This window comes from Nicotiana sylvestris, chromosome 12 (assembly GCF_000393655.2).
Source record: "Nicotiana sylvestris chromosome 12, ASM39365v2, whole genome shotgun sequence".
NCBI classification, from domain to species: Eukaryota; Viridiplantae; Streptophyta; class Magnoliopsida; order Solanales; family Solanaceae; genus Nicotiana; species Nicotiana sylvestris.
Window position 1 is genome coordinate 30,945,578 of NC_091068.1, and position 22,514 is coordinate 30,968,091.

The following is a 22,514-nucleotide window of genomic DNA, read 5'->3' on the forward strand; positions in this document are numbered from 1 at the left end:
CTCGAAGGGCACTATGAGGCGACAAGGCGAGATTGGCGGAAAAGGTCCACCTTTGGCAAAAGTTGAGTATTTATTTATCCCCAGCGAGATGAGGCCATCCGAAAGATTGATTGATACAAATAGACTGGGTTGATCGATCTGGAATGCACTACATGATCGTTGGGATTGGTTATATCATTCAGATAAGTTCTTTTTCTTTTCTTTTCTTTTTCCCCAGCGTTTGTTCAGAAAGACTTCTTTTTCTATCTTTAAAATTATCAGTCTTTCATTTATTGGTTTAAAAGATTTTATTTCCCCAGCAGTTTATTTTTGAAAAGGATTTTTAGACTTTACTACCAATTGCCAAAATGGTGCAAGGCGAAATGCGAAAAGGACAAGCCAAAGATAAGGCGACAAAGCAAAAAGAAGTTTGTCGCAAGACCAAATGATGAATGGGTCTAGATCCTAAGAGGCCCAAATTTCCAAGGGAAGTTATGGATCAAATTCCAAGATGATCCTCAGCAGATTTGCGAGATACAGGAACAACTCCGACAGATTCTCGACCAAGCTCCACAATGGTTGGACGACACGGAGCGGGGAAGAAAGAGAAACGACAACCATCCCCAGCGGGAATATCAGCCCCAGCAATCAATATTCTCCCCAGCAAGTTTTATATCAATGCAAGGAAAAGAAAAGGGAAAAACCATCCTCAGCAGAAGTGGCACGACCACTCGCCCCATTTTAAACTAATAAATTTTTCTTTGATTTGAAACAGGGAAAAGAAATATTATTGACCACAGGAAGACAGGGTCACAAAGAAGATTATCAAACTGGGGCAGAAAATTTTCTCTCATTACGAAAATTTTCTTAAAATCATATAGTCATTTGGGAAAGAGAGAAGATAACACGAGTGTTGAAGGAAGAAAAATCCCCAGCAGTATACGAGAAGGGAGATACAAGTTTTAAGAGAAAAGTAATCTTGGAAGAAGCAAGATAATCAGTATCATCCCCACCATTGTTAAAAGGAGAAAGATAATTCACCAGCGGTGTTATTCCCGGCAGATTTCAAGGAAGTGAAAGCACCAGCTTTAAAGGAAATAGTCTTTGAAGAAGGAAAATCACACATTGATGAAATAAAATATCGGTGTTATCCCCAGCAATTTTCAGAGGAATAAAACACCAATTTTGAAGGAAGCAGTTGAAGAAGTCAGGAGCCCGCATGGAGAATGGAGGCTGAATTATTTTGAGAAAGTTGTTGAAGTCAGGAGTCCGCTTGGAGAATGGAGGCTGAATTATTTTGAGAAAGTTGTCGAAGTCAGGAGCCCGCCTGGAGAATGGAGGCTGATTTATTTTTTGAAGATTGAAGAAGTCAGGAGCCCGCCTGGAGAATGGAGGCTGATTTATTTTGAGAAAGTTGTTGAAGTCAGGAGCCCGCCTGGAGAATGGAGGCTGAATTATTTTGAGAAAGTTGTCGAAGTCAGGAGCCCGCCTAGAGAATGGAGGCTGATTTATTTTTCGAAGATTGAAGAAGTCAGGAGCCCGCCTGGAGAATGGAGGCTGATTTATTTTGAGAAAGTTGTTGAAGTCAGGAGCCCACCTGGAGAATGGAGGCTGAATTATTTTGAGAAAGTTGTCGAAGTCAGGAGCCCGCCTGGAGAATGGAGGCTGATTTATTTTTCGAAGATTGAAGAAGTCAGGAGCCCGCCTGGAGAATGGAGGCTGATTTATTTTGAGAAAGTTGTTGAGGCCAGGAGCCCGCCTGGAGAATGGAGGCTGAATTATTTTGAGAAAGTTGTTGAAGTCAGGAGCCCGCCTGGAGAATGGAGGCTGATTTATTCTTCGAAGTTGAAGAGGTCAGGAGCCCGCCTAGAGAATGGAGGTGTTAAAATTTTGAGAAAGTTTAAGAAGTCAGGAGCCCGCCTGGAGAATGTAGGTGTTAGAATTTAAGAAGTTATTGAAGTCAGGAGCCCGCCTGGAGAATAGAGGCTGGATTATTTTGGGAAATTGAAGAAGTTAGGAGCCCGCCTGGAGAATGGAGGTATTAAAATTTTGAGGAAGATGTTGAAGTCAGGAGCCCGCCTGCAGAACAGAGGGGTACATTTCAAGATCAAACAGAAGTCAGTAATCAGGAGGAGTACAACAAAGATCCCTAGCATAACAAGTTTTAATGTAGGAAGCAGTATCCCCAGCAGACAGAACGGAACAATAAAACTTGTGCTCAGAAAGTCAAAAGGCCAGTGTCCTCCCTAGCAGTTTTCGAAAGAAAGGCACCAGAGGAAACACAAGCCGACAAGAAAGCAAGGCAACCAGAGCAAGAAGAAAATAGATAAGATTTTATACTTCCTAAGTTTAGTCTAGCTTCTTATTTTCTTTTGGCATGGTGTAATAAGGAGATCGGTCAGCAGTAGCAACAGCGAGCGACAACAGTAACAGCAATCCCATGGTAGTCCCAGCTACCAAAACTTCCCGAACTACATGGACCTGATTCCCTTTTAGCCAGGGATATGTAGGAAACCTTTGAAGCGAGGTTCGGTCAAATCTTTTAAAAAAATGCTTCACACGGAGTAGTCAAACAGGCAAAAATTGCTCGTATCCGCTCACTTTATCTTTGCACGAAAACTCTTCATGTTTTCGGACAAAGAGGGGCAGCTGTGAGCATGTGATTTTTGCCTCACAAGAACTACTCCAAAAGAAATCACAAATAATTTTTCTTTGTATGCAATTTTGAATTTTTTGTGGCATTTATTTGTGCATTTTTATTTTATTTTAAATAGGGAAAAATACAAAAAATAGTAATGTAGGTGCATATGCAGCTAGGAATTAATGTGGCGTTTTAGAATTAATTAATCATGGGCTTATATAAAATAAAAATAAAAAATATATATACAAAAATACATTTAGGATTTTTATATAATTTCTTCGGCGTTTAATGTCTAATTGTGTGAGATTACTTCTAATTAGTGTTTAATATTATGTGATAATACTTATTAGGAATTAATGAGCATTTTAATTAATTTTTAATTGGTTTTATTAATTAGTGAAAATGAAGAAAAGAATAAAAATAGGAAGAAAATTGGACTGGGCCATTTTAATTGACAAAAAATCAGACCCAAAACAAAGCATTTACCCGGCCCAGGTCTGTCAACACAAAGACCATCAAACGACGTAGTATAGGGCAAATACTACGCCGTTTGATGGTGCCCGGTCAGTTAATTTCAAAGACAAACCATACGACGCCATATGGTTGAATTTGATCGGGGCCGTTCGTTGTTTCTGATCCAATGGCTCCCAGAGCTTTGACCAAACCCGATTCCACAACCCGGTCCACTTTACCCGGTGAACCCAGTCTCTTAAAGAGACCAAACGATACCGTTTGTTTAAATGAATTAATCCAGGCCATTGATCTCAATTGATCAAACGGCCAGGATTTAATCTTTCCCCTTGTATATAAGCCTAACCCATCACCCCCACACCCCCTAGGCCATACCCCTCATTCCACCTTCGTCTCTAAGCTTTAGAGACCAGATGAACCTCCACTGTTAGCCACCATGCACCGCCTACCGGAAATCGCCTCACGGCGGTTTCGGTGGTCCAAATGACCCCATCTTAATACCATATCTTCCCCACAACATCCTCTTTTCAGATCTGATGTTAGTTTCCCTCGAATCAGGCCCCAACATCTCGAATTTTAGATCAAAGTTTGGTCTGAAAACCCAACTTTCTCCGATGGCTTCCAAATCAATACCATGGTTTCTCCTGACCATCCTCGTTATGGATCCGGTAGTAGTTTAGGTCGAATCTTCCTGGAACTGCTCGAATCTTCATTCGAAGATTCGAGCAAAACCTAAAACTACCCTAATGTACCCCAAAATCCCACCAGTCACTCTCCTTACCTCACTTGTAACCAAACCAAACTTGGTTTGGTTCGAATCTGACCAGAAGTGATCAAGCCCCAAATTAGACCTTCAAGAACCCTAAAAATCCCAAATCATGGAATCTGCCCAAATTGAATAGAAGGTTGGGGTCTAATCGACCTTAATCGAAGTATTTTCAGTTGAGAACACTTCGACTAAGGTCTGTTCGACCTCAAATTGTCCGAATCAGAATTTCGATGACTAAGTCCGTATAGTCCGGGTATTATGAGGTATTTTCTTTCTTTCCTTCGTGTTTGTTTTCATTATTTACGTATCTGTTTATTTACTGTGTTGATTTTGATTGCTTTTAGTCAAATTGACTCTATTCATCTTCAAAGGACCTTTTATTTGGTCCGATTCTGTCTATTATTTATAGTCGCCTTAACTGTATGTGTTATAAATTGTGAAATCGAGTCCTAAATTGCGTCGCTTAATTAATTCCCTATTAGTCTATAAGTTCGTCAATAACACTGTTTGATAGTTGCTTTGTTACTGATTTGTTTAAGTGTCAATTGTAATATATACTCGATTAATTGAATAGGTCGTTCATATAATTTGAGTCACTTGGCATCCTGTTGATAATAGTGTCCGAGTGGTTTCATGTGTGTTGTGTTTGATCCTTTTTCTCTTAATTATTCACCATCTTTTGCATATATTTCCATTCAAAGTGTTTACAATGTTCTGTATCTAGGATTTGTATATATATGACAATGGTTATTCTAGTTAATCCAATATAGCTATTTCTTGATCCCTATTCTGATGCTACTCAATCTGATTTGAGTCCTAGTGTGAAATGTTGTTTGAGTTGAATAATCTGAATTGGTTATAGCTGTTGGCCAGAAGTAATCTTAGATAACTGTTAGATTAAACAGAATTTCAGATTTAAAAGCTGTAATGAAGTAGTGTTTGTGTTATGAGGGCAGTAATATTAAGAGTTTTCAGGGGTATTATGGGAATGAAACAGTTAGGATAGTATTTTAATGTTAGTGCTTTGTTAATGGAATATTAGTATGAATTAATTAATGCACTAATGGGGGACAAAAAGATTGGAGAGGCTGAAAATCAGGGAAAAGGCTTCCTTAGTGGGATTTAAAGTAAGAAAGAGCAGATTTCTAGTGGGGTTTTTCTGATTTTGTTGAAAAGAAGTCGAGCAGATTGTATAAAGAGGGGGAGGATCAGAAGAAGAAAGGGACCAAGAAAAAAGAGAGAAGGAAGGGAAAAATACTGGGGAAAAAAATCAGGCAGAGAGAGAATAATAGACATAGAACTGGAAATAATACAGAGCTTTGCATTAAGAGTTGGAGTTCTCAAGCTCAAGAGTTTTAGGCTGCTTTCTTTGAGTGATTGACAAAACAGAAAACTATTGTTTCCTTGCATCTGTCTGTGATTAGTTTTCTGTTGTCATTTCATTACTTCACTGGATTTCTGGATTGTTTGATTGCTGGGTTTGTTTCTGTTGGTTGTCATTCTGTTGGTGCTGATTGTCGCTGTTGTTAGCTACTGGTATATTGATCTTCACTCTATTCTTCTGTTTCTACTATTAGGTACACTTTCGAATCATTGTGATGCGGCTGTTGTAGTGAAAAGAAATAATCAAGTAGTCAAATATTTAATTTGTATTTGCATGTTTATTAGCCAAATGATAGGCAGCTGTATAATCTATCTTTGTAATTCAAAATTAAGAATATGGATGATGGAATTTATATTTGGCTAGAACTATTTTCTTTTGATTATAAACTGTAATTTGTAAACTATTAATAGTTTTCCAGTGTATGTTAGTTAGAATTCTATTTCATTTCGAATTAAGTATTGAGTTGTTGGAATTAAACAAGTTTAGGTAATCCTAATTGGAGCCGGCATCAGTCTGAAATAACAAGATAATCGTGAACCTACTGATAAACTTAGTTAAGGCATAAATTTGGACTAATTGTGTGAATTAGGTATTAAGGTTTGGTTCAGGCAGCTCGTTTGTTTAAAAGGGGGATTTGTTTGGTTTGAAGGGGTAATTGTTTGAATAGGTTTAATTCTGCCAGTTTTAAGCAGAAATAAAAAGGCCATTAATTTTATAGAATCCGTAGGCTTGACATATTTGAAATGCGATTCAATGTAGAAAGGATAAGAGCCTTAATCCAATAGGTTATTCAAGTTAACGAGTTAGCTTCAACAAATTTTTGTAAGCATCAGTAATTAAGGTGGGTTTAGTTTCAAATAGTTGAAAATCATTTAGTCCCAATGAATCAATTCGTCTAACCATGCGAGTTTAATCTAGCTATAGGTTAATTAGTTTTTTTTTTGAATATGTACTTTGTCGATGTTGTATTTTATTTATAATTTCAATTTTAGTAATCTTCTCTTTCAATAACATTTGTCTTAGTCTAGCAATTAATGTTACGTTTTTTTTAGCATGTAATTAACTAGGATCACTTTCTTTTATTTTAGAACAACCTAAATAGAAATGTAGTCGCTTTAGGACCGTTCTTTTAAAAAGAATGAGATGAGCCTCGCCGAGTAAAAATATAAAAATTGCGGGGCCCTCGGTAAATATTTACTTTAAAATTGCTTAGACTTCGGAATGGATCGTTTAGCAAAATTTCACGGCCCTACCCAAAGTAAGTGAGATGCTAGTCGCTTTAGGCGCGCCTTTAATAATTTAATTTTCTTAAAACTCGGGTGCACATTTATGTGATCCAAATCCAAATCTCAACAGAGTCGAAATATGTCGATAACCACGGGTACACTGATGTGACGTGGTTCTAAATATATTTTCATGATGTTGCAATTCTCTATAAAAATAATAATAACAATAAAGCGGTTAAAAGTTGAAATTGCACTATAGTTTTTGAACATATATTAAAATCAGATATTTTAGCCATTACAACAGTTTAAGCGACCGTGCTAGTACCACGGGATTCGGGGGTGCCTAACACCTTCCCTCGGGTCAACAGAATTCCTTACTTAGAATTTCTGGTTCGCAGACTTCATTCGAAAAGTCGAATATTTTCCTCGATTAGGGATTAAATTGGTGACTTGGGACACCCTAAATCTTCCAAGTGGCGACTCTGAATAAAATGATTAAATCCCATTTCGATTGTCCTTTAAGTGGAAAAAATCCCTTCCGCGCCCTTTTAAGGTGGTGCGGGTGAAAAAGGAGGTGTGACACACATGTACCAAAAGAGCAGAGAACAAAGCTGGATGATAAATCTGTTCTCTGCATATTTATCGGATATGGAGATGAAGAGTTTGGGTACAGATTGTGGGATTCGGTAAAGAAGAAGGTCATCAGAAGCAAAGATGTAGTCTTCCTAGAAAGTGAAGTTGGAATTGTTGCTGATATGTCATAAAAGGCGAAGAATGGTATAAGTCCTAACCTTGTTACTATTCCTTCTACTTCTAACAATCCCACAAGTGTAGAAAGTACGACCGACGAGGTTGCCGAGCAAGGGGAGCAACCTGGTGAGGTTATTGAGAAGGGGGAGAAACTTGATGAAGGTGTCGAGGAAGTGGAGCACCCCACTTAGGAAGAAGAACAACCTCAACCTCTGAGGAGATCAGAGAGGCCAAGGGTAGATTCATGCAGGTACCCTTCGACAGAGTATGTCCTCATCAGTGATGAGGGGGAGCCAGAAAGTCTTAAAGAGGTACTGTCCCATCCAGAAAAGAACCAGTAGATGAAAGCCATGCAAGAAGAGATGGAATCTCTACAAGAAAATGGCACGTATAAGCTGGTTGAACTTCCAAAGGGTAAAAGATTACTCAAATGCAAATGGGTCCTTAAACTCAAGAAAGATGAAAATGGCAAGCTGGTCAGATACAAAGCTCAATTGGTGGTTAAAGGCTTCGAACAGAAGAAAGACATTGATTTTGATGAAATTTTCTCACCTGTTGTCAAAATGACTTCTATTCAAACAATTTTGAGCTTAGCAGCTAGCCTAGATCTTGAAGTAGAGCAGTTGGATGTGAAAACTGCATTTCTTCATGGAGATTTGGAAGAGGATATTTATATGGAGCATCCAGAAGGATTTGAAGTAGCTAGAAAGAAACACATGGTGTGCAAATTGAATAAAAGTCTTTATGGATTAAAGCAGGCACCAAGGCAGTGATACATGAAGTTTGACTCATTCATGAAAAGTCAAACATACCTAAAGACCTATTCTGATCCATGTGTATACTTCAAAAGATTTTCTGAGAATAACTTTATTATATTGTTGTTGTTTGTGGATGACATGTTAATTGTAGGAAAAGACAAGGGGCTGATCGCAAAGTTGAAGAGAGATTTGTCCAAGTCATTTAATATGAAGGACTTGGGCCCATCACAACAAATTCTAGGGATGAAGATAGTTCGAGAGCGAACAAGTAGAAAGTTGTGGCTTTCTCAGGAGAAGTACATTGAACGTGTACTGGAACGCTTCACCATGAAGAATGCTAAGCCAGTAAGCACACCGCTTGCTAGTCATCTAAAGTTGAGCAAGAAGATGTATCCTACAACAATGGAGGAGAAAGAGAACATGGCTAAAGTTCCTTATTCTTCAACAGTCGGAAGCTAAATGTATGCAATGGTATGCACTAGACCTGACATTGCTCACGCAGTTGGTGTTGTCTGCAGGTTTCTTGAAAATCTCGGAAAAGAACATTGGGAAGCAGTCAAGTAGATACTTAGGTACCTAAGAGTTACCACGGGAGATTGTCTGTGCTTTGGAGGATCTGATCCAATCTTGAAGGGCTATATAGATGCTGATATGGCAGGTGACATTGATAATAGAAAATTCACTACTAGATATTTGTTTACTTTTTCAGGGGGAGCTATATCATGGAAGTCGAGGTTGCAAAAGTGTGTTGCACTTTCTACAACTGAAGCAGAGTATATTACCGCTACCGAAGCTGGCAAGGAGAGGATATGGTTGAAATGGTTCCTTCAAGAGCTTGGATTACATCAGAAGGAGTATGTTGTCTATTGTGATGGTCAAAGTGCAATAGACCTTAGTAAGAACTCTATGTACCATGCAAGGACCAAACACATCGATGTGAGATATCACTGGATTCGAGAAATGGTAGATAATGAATCTCTAAAAGTCTTGAAGATTTCTACAAGAGAGAATCCCACAGATATGCTGGCCAAGGTGGTACCAAGGAATAAGTTCGATCTATGCAAATAACTTGTCGGCATGCACTCAAACTAGAAGACAGTGCTACCTCCTCTAAATGAATGAGACTGGAGGGGGAGATTGATGGTGTCCATCTCATTGAAGAAGTATTAGGCATGTGCCTAAAAAATATTTCTTTGATTTGGTAGCAAACCTTGTTGAATTTCTTTGGTTTGGTAGCCAACCTTGTTAAATTTTGTTTTGGTTTGGTAGCCAACTTTGTTGAATTGTAAAAAGTGTGTGCAAATTGTCAAATATTGTAGGCTTTAGAGAGTGAAACTTTGGCTATAAAAGGAGAGCTTCAACTCTCATTTCTACACACCAATAAAGAGAGAAAGAAAAAGTGAAGTTTCACAGATAAGGTATAAGAAAATAGTCTGTGAGAAAAATAGAGAGTGAGCGATATTGTAGTGAGGTGAAAATATCAAAAAGGGTTATTTCTTTTGAGTGTTGTAGTGGTCTTTGGAGTATTTTACTCGGACCTACAAAGTGTAAAATTCCTTGCTATAGTGATATCAGTTGCTCGTCTCGGGGCCGTGGTTTTTTTTCCTTATTTAAAAGGGTTTTCCACGTAAAAATCTTGGTGTCGTTGTCACTCTTTTATTCTTGTTAATTATCGTATCTCAGTGCTACATTATTATTCCGCTTTTAGTACCGTGAATATTATTTTTGTAAGGGGTTTATTCCCAACATTAACTTATCCAGGCGGGCCTCAATGCTTTGGAATTCATGCTGCTTTGGTTGTTATTTGGTTGGCTCATCTTTGGGGAGGCTTCTTGCAGCTGCAATTCAGTTGATCTCTTCGGATGCTCTTTGTTCCCCTCGGATTTCTCGGATTCCCCACTTTGATGGGAACTTAATAACTTAGTGTATCATTGATGGGACTATATCTATTTTGTGAATTCATGGTCTCCCTAGGATAGCATTATAGACCATGTCTCCAACTACGACTTGGAATGTGGTTTCTTTGACCACCCCCTCTGCAAAGGGATTCAAGATCACTTCTTTTCTAGTCATCTCCCTAGATTTATTGAACTCGGAGATCAACCATACTTTTGAGATGATTTGGTCTGTGAGCTGCATTTCTTTGACTACCCGCAATTGGATGATATTTGTCGAGAAGCCTAGATCAATCAAAATCGTCTAACATTAGTGCCTAGAATGTGTAGAGTTATTATCATGGCATTCATGTCTTCGTCGTCGAATATTATGCTTTCTCTATATAGCGTATGTCGAGTAAGCTTTTCATATGCTGTTGCGAAAGTAACCATGTTCACTTTTTCTCCCCCCAAATATGATGTTGACTACCCTCTCTGGCAACGGGACTCGTGGTGGCTCCTCTGTACCTCTGTTCTTTATATACCATTATTTTCCCTTTTCGCTAAAGAGTTCAGTAAAATACACTTGTTTGAGAAGACAGTCTATTTTGTTCTGAAGGACTCTACAGTCGGTGGTCTTGTTACCATGATTATTACGGAATTTGCACCAGAATTTCTGACTATGTTTGCTTGGATTTGTCCTTATTTCTTTTATCCATCTCTTTTTGTTTTCTATATCTTTAAGTACCGCCACCAATTCTGAGGTATTGATATTGAAGTTGTAGTCGCCTAGCTTTAGCATGTGATGATAGGCACTGATTTTTGGTGCTTCCGGTTCTTTCCCATCTTGGTATGGTGCAATATTATTTTTTCGTCCAGGTCCTTTATCAACATGATTTGGCATGTGCCCTCTGATTATTTTCGCGACGCAGGGGCCTAGAATAGGGCTTGTATCGGACTTTGGAGTCTAGATGTCTGGGATCTTCTCATATGTCAATTATTTCCAGTTGATGGTTCTATCCCTTCGTCTCCTTATTTCCAAATTCGGGGAGTGTTGAGATATATTTTTCTATCCAGAGCTTCGTGATGTAGTTGTGATACACATCATTCCGTATTTTGACTAGAAACTCACGAAGGTTGTCGTAGCTTCCTAACTATTTTCATTCAGGTTTCTTGTGAAGGTCGTGGCTGCCTAGTTGTCAGGCACGGTAGGGAGCAATATCATTTCTCTCTAGAATCGACCTTTGAAGTCCCCAAGAAGTTATATGTCTCCTTGTCGGATTTTAAAAATGTCCTTCATTTGTCTCTCCACCTTTTGAGTTTCACAATATGCTTTGATAAAAGTATCTGCAAGTTCAGCAAAAAAATTAATCGAATTTACTGGTAAGTGAGAGTACCAAGTTAGAGCTCCTTTGGTCAGGGTTTTTGTGAACTTCTTGACGAGTACAGACTCGATTTATTCCTTCGTGAGAACACTCCATTTGATTTTAGTTGTATAAGCCATGACATGATCACACAGGTCCCAGGTTCCGTCATATTTTAGGATGTCTGACATTTTGAGCTTCTTCGGAATTGAGAACAGGGTCGTGTTGGAAAAATATTGGATGGTTATGGAGAATAAAAAGTTTAGCTTGAGGCACGTCAAAGACACTGTCCTTAAAGATATTTCGCCTACACCGTAATGAATAAAATTAGGCGTATCCCCCAGGATTCAACAAGCTCTTCTAGTATAAACTAGGAGCAGAAACAACAAAGATTGAATAAAAGAAAACTCAGCACAAAAGAAAAGGGAAGAAAATTTTTAACTTTTTTTACTCTACTACACAAAGTAACACATAGGAATATATATATATATATATAATCCAAAGATTTTAACTTCAGATTGTAAGCAACGTTTTAAAAATTGTTAAATGCCATTCAAAGGCTATTGAAATGGCTGTTACAAATTAAAGCCATTAAGGCTAATAAAAAGTTAGTTATAATATTATAATAATAGCTATTGATCATGGGTAGTAAATGATGATGAATATGTTATATTTTATTTTTGAGATATAAGAATTATCTTCTAACAATCCCCCATATAACTCAAAAATAATTCTAATAACAAAATAAGAAGTTTCACTGGGTTTTCACAAATGAGCATAATGCATCGAATCTGGTGTCTCTTGGACTATGAACCAGACCTAGGCAAAATAAGATTAAACTTACAGAACAATTAATGAAGTTTAGAACTTCTATGAACCAAGAATTCTTTTGTAAGTTTAGTGTCTTATCTATCACATTATACCGGTGCACACTTTGTTGTTTATCGCAGTTTTGCGCTAATAGGCCATACGCGCGCCTGGTTTTCATGAGTGCTCTAGAAATTTTGCCATAAATTTCATAGGAGCGGCCCCACTCCACACTCATATAGGTCCATCTATCAAGTATATTCTGCAGCGCAATACACCACCTAAAATTAGGCTATGGATTAGATTAAGAGTTTAATAACTCAGCCTCCCATTCCTTGCAGTATTGCACTATATATACACATACCATAGGAAGGAATATAATTAATAGTGCACATTTGATCAACTAATGACTTGTTATTACCCATATGAACCTACTTCATGGGATATCCAATCACATAGGTTGGGTTACCATCATAGTTGATATAACTCAAATTGGCAAAAGTCCCATTCCCCTCGTTTCAGATATTAATTTTCTTCCCAAAGGTTTAGTCAGAGGATCGGCCAAATTCTCTTTTGACTACACATAATATGTATAAAAAATCTCATCTCTAAGCAATTGTTATATCACATTATGTCTCTAGAGTATGTATCTACTCTTCCCATTGAAAGATTTATTTACTTACAAAGGCTATTGCGCATTGGCAATCACAATTCATAGACATAATTATTGCCGGTTTAACTCACCAAGAGGTTGCTTAATCAACCTCACTGCCAAACAATTCCAATATTGTAACAACCACCAAAAGGTGATCACACAACAACTAGCTAGTTTTTTCTCATTTGAATCAGAGATTCAATATCATCACTGTATCCTTCTAATACAATGAAAGATTCACATACAAAATATTAACTCATAGTATTTCTCAAGTAAGGAATTAAGACATCTCAAAAGAAACTTTAACTTCCACAACTTATCTCAAATTCAACAATTTCATCAACATATTTTGATATTCCAATACAAAAAAATTTCACAAAAAATCTCAATTGTGTAAGGATTCATTATAATTTTGATAAATAATTTTCCTACCTTTTACTTCTTATGATTAGGCTATAACACTCTGGACATCCGATCCCCCACATTTTAGAAAATTTCAAGTTAAGGAGATAATATTTTCATAACTCATAAAGATTTTTACTTGTTTCTCATAAGAAAATCCATTAATTCTAACTAATGCAAGTCAATGCTCTTGATTGATTTTCTTCGAAAGAAACCAAATAAAACATTTGAAATCCAACGACACAATAAATTTAACCACATCAATAATAGATAATAACACCAAATGCTTGTTGCAACACTTCTATGTGGTAAATTTATATAATATCTCAATCTTAATACTCAAAATATATAATGATATAATCTTAATAAATCTTAATTTACTCTCTTTTGTCCTCGCAAAGCATGCTCTCATTTATTTTAAAATATAAGTTCTCAGTAATTAGGTTGGAGATCATACCAGAATAATATTCATAAGGAACATCAACAACAAATGGTTCCAATGTCTCCAAATAATGGCATGACTCGGAATTCTTGCCAAGTCGTGACATCTTCTTTCATAAAGTAAACAAGAGTCGAACCGTTTGACACAATGGAGGTAATATAGCAGGTAGAATTGTTGTTAAAAGAGCAATGACAAGCAACAGAACTCTCAATTCCTTTAATAATAACTGCAACACTCTAATTCCCTTCTCCACTGTAAGGATCCTTGTTAAAATCCCAATCTCTTTTCCCAAGCTTTTTGGTAGCAGTACGAAATACTTGAGAATTTCAGTACTCCATTATAATGAGCATCAGCCAAATATTGCAATCGGTATTCTCCATAAGAATAAAGTGTGAAATATCCTTAAGATTGTTGGAAAAATATTAGATGGTTATGGAGAATAATAGATTTGCGTGAGGCGTGTCAAAGATAATGTCCTTAAGGATATTTCGCCTACACCATAGTGAATAAAATTAGGCGTATCCCCCAGGATTCAACAAGTTCTTCTAGTATAAACTAGGAGCAGAAACAACAAAGATTGAATAAAAGAAAACCCAACACAAAAGAAAATGGAAGGAAATTTTTAACTTTTTTCACTCTACTACACAAAGTAACACATAGGAATATGTATATATATATAATCCAAAGATTTTAACTTTAGATTGTAAGCAAAATTTTAAAAATTATTAAATGTCATTCAAAGGCTAGTGAAATGGCTGTTACAAATTAAAGCCATTAAGGCTAATAAAAAGTTAGTTATAATATTATAATAATGGCTATTAATCATGTAAATGATAATGAATATGTTATATTTTATTTTTGAGATATAAGAATTATCTTCTAACATGTCGCACTCGGCTTCTACGGTTGCTGAGAGTATTTATTTATGTCGATTCGAACTCCGTGGATCTGTTCAATCATCTCGTACTATTCCTTGACCTATTGTTGTAAGGTAAGAATTAAATTCTATTACTCAGCATTTTCGGACGTGCCCGAACCCTGGCCTAAGTATCATTCGGGAGCCCCCTGCTCCATATTTATCAATTTAAAGTTGTGTCTCCATGTCGGCATGCACCCTTAGAAGTGGGGTTGGCGTTGGCACTGTTGCAACACTTGCCAGGGCCCTCAATAGCCATCCGATTTGGGCATTTAGCTGCTGCTTATACGTCATGAATTCATTCACCGTCTTTTCTAACCCTCGTCGTTCATTACCCCCTACTAGAAGATCTTGCATGAGAGATTTGCGCTCGAACGAAATAACGAGGTCCTGATTGATTGATCGTTTGGAGTCGTGTTCCCCAAGTTTGTTTCGCTAGTTTAACGGTTGGGTCCATGGGTTGGTTGTTGATCCCAAATATGATATTCCCTTGAATAAATAAAATAATAGAAAAATAAAAAGCAACTGTGCGACTTTAGATCAAACACTCAATTGTTAGGGCCCGCGCCAAACTGTTGAACCGAAAAATTTATTTTAGAATAAACAATTGAATTTATATTTTAAAGCCACTAGCAAACAGGTTAATCTAAAGTGCATATAGTAAATATAAGGATAATAACAATAAGTAGAACGAAAATTAAGATAAAAGAAATCTTATTGATCGATGGCCTCTGAAGCGGCTGTGTTGAAATGGAATACAATCTCCATAACAGAGAAAGAAATCTTGCTAACGAACAAAATAAGAACTCAATGAATGATCATAACGAGTTATATATTATTAGATGTCCTTTACAAATGAATAGAATAGGATATTTATAGCCTAGATGGGATGAGGTTGTTTCGAGTTTCTAGCCTGCACGCCAGGTTTGCTGTTGGTGGGGTGGCGAGATCCTCTCCGATGATCACTATGGCTTCATAACATATGGTGGGCACGATCTCATAAAGGATCCGACTACAGCTGAAATTGATACCAAAAGCATTTGACATGCTTCGGACACGCGCTCCTTCGGCTGCTCTTGTTTCGAGTTGAAGAGGCGGTTCCGATCATAGCCTCTATGCTTGCATATCTTGACCTTCATGCTCATGGGTCTGGCCATCTGGATTCACTTCCATCGCGTGTCATTATTTTACTGAAGTACGTGGTAAGGCCGAATTTATCAATACACACAAAAAAAAAAAAAAAAAAAAAAAAAAGAGGAATAAGAGTGGATGACAAGAAGAAGTTGCATCGAGAAAAAGATCTAGTTATAATAGAGACACTATTCCAAAAAAGAGCATGAGAAGAAGAATAATATGGTTAATGGATAATTCAGAATGTATAACTTACTGATAAGGAATTTTTGCCTTAAAACCTAGTTTTCTGCTTTTGCTTCTCGGAAGAAGCTAGAATCTTCCCAAAAGCAAAAAAGTTATTCCCCCGGCTACCCAAAAGCACTTCTTCATCTTGACCAAGCAATCTTAAATTTCCAAAAAGGTACCCTTTTAGAGAAAAAAAAAATATTTTTGGCATCTAAGAAACTGGCCAAATTGAAAAAATAGCACGGTATAGCCAGTTTTCGGACTGGTCATTCAAAAATAGCCAGCGTTTACCAAGTCAATAAAAAATAGCCACTATTTTGCTATAACAGATACTGGTCCAGCATAATATACTGGAGTTCGGTGCACCTGGGTATGAACTCCAGCATATTATGCTGGACCGGTATACTTTGCTGACTCCAGTATAATATACTGGAAACTGGAGCATCGATGCTCCAAACCCCAGTATATTATACTAGACAATTATACTTGTTGGAACTCCAGTATATTATGCTGGAGTTCTAGTGTACTTATGCTGGAACTCCATCATATTATATTGGAGTTCCAGCATACTTATCCTGAAACTCCAGTATAATATACTGGCGTATTTTCTGGATTTTAAACAGTATTTTCGCTCAGATTTATCTTTACATGAAAAGTGGCTAAATTTCGATTACTTTTGAAACTGAGCTATTTTTGAACGACCGGTTATAAATCTGGCTATTTTTGAATATCTCCCAACCGAAATGGATTTTAAATATTATTATTATTATTTTTAATAGAAATGAGTCATCAATTCTACTGCCCGTGTCGGGTATGTGTCCCTTCCATACGGCACCATTTTTTAATCTTTAATATAGTATTATCAATTATTTAATTTAATTAAATATTATTATTTTCTATTTATTTAGGTACTAAAACTTCTATTTTATTTTTTTGGTAGATATCTCCGTTAAAGTCTAAACATATGTCCACTATGCTTTTGCGGTCGGACTAATAATATTTAGGATTTAGATAAATTCAAATAAACAAAACTAATGAGTACACTATTTAATTTTCCTATAGTTTACTGCATTTTTTGGTTTTGAGTTTCTTTTTTCAATCTCTTTTTAACCACCCGATGATGTACTGGTAATTATATTGTAAGCATGTGGTAGAGAATGGAACCAACAGTATGAAAAGATAAAATAAATTAGAAATTTATCTATTAAAAATATTTTAATTAATAGATTCAATCAGTATTTACTAAAGAAATAAAAAACAATCATATAATTGTATAAAAAGAAAAAAGAAGAGTTCCACCCTTCCAATGTGCAAAGAAATACTTGCTGCTTTCGCGGTAATTGAAAAGGAAAAACAATGGTGGCTGGCAGACGACATGCGCAGTAGAACAACTCCCGCCAGAAACTTTCTTCTTTTTTCTTTCTTAAGTCTTACTATTAATAAATACCAAACCAAAAACAATCTTGCCCTTTCAAATTCATTAACATTAGATACTTTAAAACATTTCAGCCCTTCAGGGAAGTAGATAAATCACCTATTTTAACGGCCTTCGTCCTACCAATTAAGATACTAGTCAATTTACACCGTTCACTTTTCATCTACTCAACTCTCAAGCCATAATTTTTATTTGTCAGTAAAAATGACAACGGCGCTAGGTTAGATTTATTTACTCCTTTACGCTTCTCATGTGCAACATATACATTTATTTATTACTAGTCTTAGTGTACGCGTTTTACGCGTGTATTTAACTCAATGAATAAAAATTTATTGAAAATTTATCTTTGAGTTATAAAATAAATTATAAGTTCTAAAGATGATACTATTGATCGTGTATAAGTAACTCAATAAAAAAGAAATCACTCTACAAAAATACTCAATCGCCAGTCAATAATTCAATCTAAAATATATTGCAAAGAACGACTGAAATTAGAATTGAAAGGGTGTAATTAGTTTTGAAGTGCCATTATTCAAGTGAGATAAGTATTTAAGTAATATATTAATTAGCTCATACAAAATTTTTAATATTTAATTATAAATATAGATTTTTAATAAGAATTTTTTTTTCAAATAGAAAAAAATCGACTAGGTAAAAAATCCTCCATGAATGACATGCTACGAATAAAAAAAGCAAATGAAAACTCTTTGTTAATCTGAAAGAATTAAGAATCGCTATGTGCTATAAATAAAGCCTACAATCGAAATGCCTCTTTAGAAGCCATAATTGTAATAAAACAATCTACTTATATTCACCTAAATTTAACAATAATTAAAAAAGTTAAAGAGTATCGTAAATTATCTTATTGGAATAATTGATAATATTGGAGTTTGTTATTGATTTCTGCTCAATATTTCGAATAATTATAATCGTAAAATTAAAAGTTTCAAAAACTAAAGATAAAATATTGAATACTATTATTAGTAGAATAGCTTTAATATAGAAGAATTTCATATAAATCAGAACCAATAAAAATTTATAAAGAGATTCGACCACCTCCATGTTATCCAAAACTGTGTACTTTCTCTTTATTTAATTTTTGTATTCTCTCCTTTATATTTTTATTTATATACATATTTAATTTAGGTGTAAGATTTATATAAGGTAACATATTAATAATTTTTAAATTTTAAATATTAGGACTTTCAATACAATTCTAATAAGGAAAGATTTGTTATACAAACTCCTAAATATTAGAAAATTAATTAAATGGTTATTCCTAATTATTAGAAAAATAATTAAATTACTATTTTAGTTAGTGCTAATTCTATTTTTAAAAGGTAAAAAAAGCGAATGATATTTCGCTAAGGGTACGCGCTTTGCGCGTGTACCTATATTAATAAGCATACAATTTTAAAAATTGTATAAATATTGTTGAATAATGTGTTTGAGTTATCAGACAAATATCAAAGAAAAAATATAAATTCGTACAAATGATGAATATTGGCATAATCTATTAAATATAGCCATGTCTTTTAGTAATTAAATACAAAATGTAGTTGTATATTAAAACAAACTATATATTTAGTCTACACCCTGTTTGTGTCTTCTCAAATGAACTTGAGAATAGCTTTTTAAAAAAAAGAAGTCGGAATTTTTTTAAATCTTCAAGGGCTATATATTTTTACTGAAACTAAAAAGAAAGTATAATAACTTATGAAATTGAATTGATAAAATAATAAATTAAAATAAAATTTAAGATGAATATATTGAATAATGATTGAGGACTTTCATGAACAAACTTTTTTCTTTTATTGAGTTAGCTATATAGAATCAATATTCAACAATTTCAGAAGCTTACACTTTATTTTATTACTCAAACACAAGTTTTAAAAAAATATGTAAGTATCTTACAAACAATTATTGTTTGAGATGGGAAGCACACGCAAAAAATATAAGTTCCTAAAAAGATAAAAATTATGTCAAACTTTTCTCCTACTCAAACAATATATTATTCTCTTATCAAAATTACTATTTGAGATGAGAAACACGAGCAAAAAATATAAGTTTCTAAAAAGATATAAATTATCTTCAAACTTTTTTTCTATTCAAACAATATATTATTCTCTAATCAATTTGTGGAATATTAAAAAACTACATTTAATAATTAAAATAAATATTTAATTAGGTACAAAATCTCTTACTTTTAATAGTAACAATATATAGAAATATCTAGCCTTCTCCCCTGGAGGGTTTAACATTCACTAAAATTCCAACTATATCTAGAAAGAATATCAAAACAATTATATGTATATTACCTAAAAATTAATAAGGAGAATAGAAGTAAAATATTGTTTGTATATTTAGTGAAAGTTTACGGGAAGAAATCTAAACAACTTACCAAAAATTATTCCATTGGTGCACTTTGATGCCTCATCGAATGAAATAAAATTATTTGAAAAACCAATGGTCGAAAAGTGACTATTGCTTTCTTCAATCCAATCTCAAGCTCCTTATGCACTAATTGAAAATTAGGATTAACACTATTGATGTGTCCGTTTATGATATAACAGATCTTGTTTTATTGTAAATAATTTTTCCACAACTCAATATAACCATTGAAAAGTGTAGCGTGAATTTTTGTTCCCAGTAAAAGTTTCACTGTAAGTTAATCTGATGGTTAAAAATATAATATGAAAAGACATGCATGAAATAAAATATTGATATAAAATAACAATTACCTTTTCGTCAACTAATGTCACAATTTTTCGGGTGCCTTGATTTGTTTTATTATTGAACTCTTTTACTATTCCACTCTCAAACACTAACACTCGTATTACCCAACATGATTCAGATACTCTTAGACTATTAATTGGGACACATTAATCTAACAATTCCTTTTCACTGGCCATTGCAAGTGTACCTAAAACAAAGCATGCATAAGAGTTTTATAAGTTATCAAAGTGGCTAATTCAATAATTGATTATTTTATGATATAAGCAAGATTGTTTACCTGAACGGATTGTTGAAATCTGAGTGATTCAAGCATGTTGCAATAACGCAAATCATGTAGTATTAATATAACACAGAATTAAATCAGATAGTCTAATTTTTAATTCTTTTTAAAACAAGCAACTTGAGCTGACATAGTAATTATAAGTATTATTAATTATATAACAAAGGAAAAAATAATACTAATATTTAAGTGATAAGACTTAAATCGAATGCCTAATCGATTTTCTGTGATGAATTATAATTCTTCAATAACCTGTAATAAATTTGTAAATTACGTGAGATGTGAAATTAGCCAAGTCAAAAATATGAAACAAAAACTATATAATAAAAAATTATTGGTGCAACAATAAAAATAGATTATTAATGCAATACTAAAAACGGTGCATGCAAACGTGCTTGTAAAATACGAAGTAGCAAAGATGTTGATATATTAGTAAAAGAAACAACACCTGAAATCGCGATGTTGGAATAGGGCGAACTTTGACGATTAAATTGCGACATTGTAGCTTCTTTTATTGAAGTATTATGGTACACAATTTGACACGTGAAAGGAATTATATAAAGTAAATTTGTGTGTAGGTCAAGAGACAAGAAAAATTAATCAAATAATAAAAATTTCTACCAAAATATTTCCTTGTGTCATCCAGCAAGTCAAATTCTTTAAAACACTTCCTTGTGCAACGGAGCCACAATAATGATAGTTCCATTTTACCCGGTATGGAACTTTTTTGGTTGTAATTGAATAGCCGGTATGTAATTTACTGTGAGTCAATTACATATGCTTTTTGGTTCAATAATGCGAATAAATCCAACCAAAAACTAACATATTATATGGTCCTATTAATATCATAATATCTCCTAGTCAAATTCTTTAATAAACTTTCCTTGTGCAACAGTAGAAAATTTTTATTACCAAATAATTAAGGCAACATAATAACTCATTTAATACTCCAAACAGTAAAGGGAATCTGTTATTTAATGAGAGTGAAAGTTTAGGAAATCATTTTTATTAAGTTTTCTTGGGTAAGAAATGTGAGAAAATTTAACCAATTAATTAAGGCGAATTTTAATAACAAATAATTGAAGAAAAATTTACCAAAAAATTCGAAAAACTAAATTAATTAAGTAATTTTTTTTAAATATTTATGAAATACTAAAATTACTATATTGTCCTATGGAAACTGGGTAAAAACGGCGAACGACATTTCGTTAATGACCTTCGTGCTTTTAATATAATATAGATATAGATTTATATCAATATAATTAACAAAATTAAAAGAATAGCTCCTGGACAATTTCATCGGAAATGCTTATTGCAATATATATTTGTGGTAATAGTAGGGACCACCTCGCCTTTTCACAAAGATGAGGTGCTCCTTTTTAATCAATAAGGAAATGGCAAAATACCTTTAAATCCCCGAAACTTGATACGGATTATTAGTTACAGCCTTAAACTATTCGTGGTCTTATTTACCGCCTCAACTTGGCCTTTTGAGAGTTATTACCCCCTAGACGCTGATGTGGCAAAGAGTGTGGGTGCACTCACCTGCCACATGGATTTTTCCTGTATATGTGGCATTTATTTGAAAAAATAAAATATATTTTTACATTTTTAAGTATGTTACTTCTTTAGATAATTTTTTTCGAATACAATTTATGATAAAACTTGGATAGAACTACATTATTTAGGCTGAATTTTTTTATTAGGCTAAAAATAATAATGTTTTAGTTAATCTTTTTTTGAATTTGACCTGAAAATAAAGATATATACAATTGAAATAAATAGTCAAGGCATCTAAAATGTTATAAAAAATACATAGTTTGAATTTAATTATTTTGGCTATAATTTTTTATATAGCTCTAAAATATGGTGCTCTAAAATATATTTTTTTATAGATTTTACTTGGAAAAGTAAAAATACACAGTTAAAATAAATAATCATTGCATCAAAATAAAAAATAAAAAGACTACACTCTTTTTATAGTTGAAGAAATTGTACGCGGTTGGAGAAATAACAGTTGAAGAAATTGTACACTCTTTTTATTTCTTCTTTTGATGCAATGACCATTTATTTCAACTGTGTATTTACTTTTTCAGGTAAAATCTGTAAAAAATATATATATATTTTTAGAGCACCATAATTTAGAGTTATATAAAAAATTATAGCCAAAATAATTAATTTCAAACTATGTATTTTTTATAACTTTTTAGATGCCTTGACTATTTATTTCAATTGTATAAATCTTTATTTTCAGGTCAAATTCAAA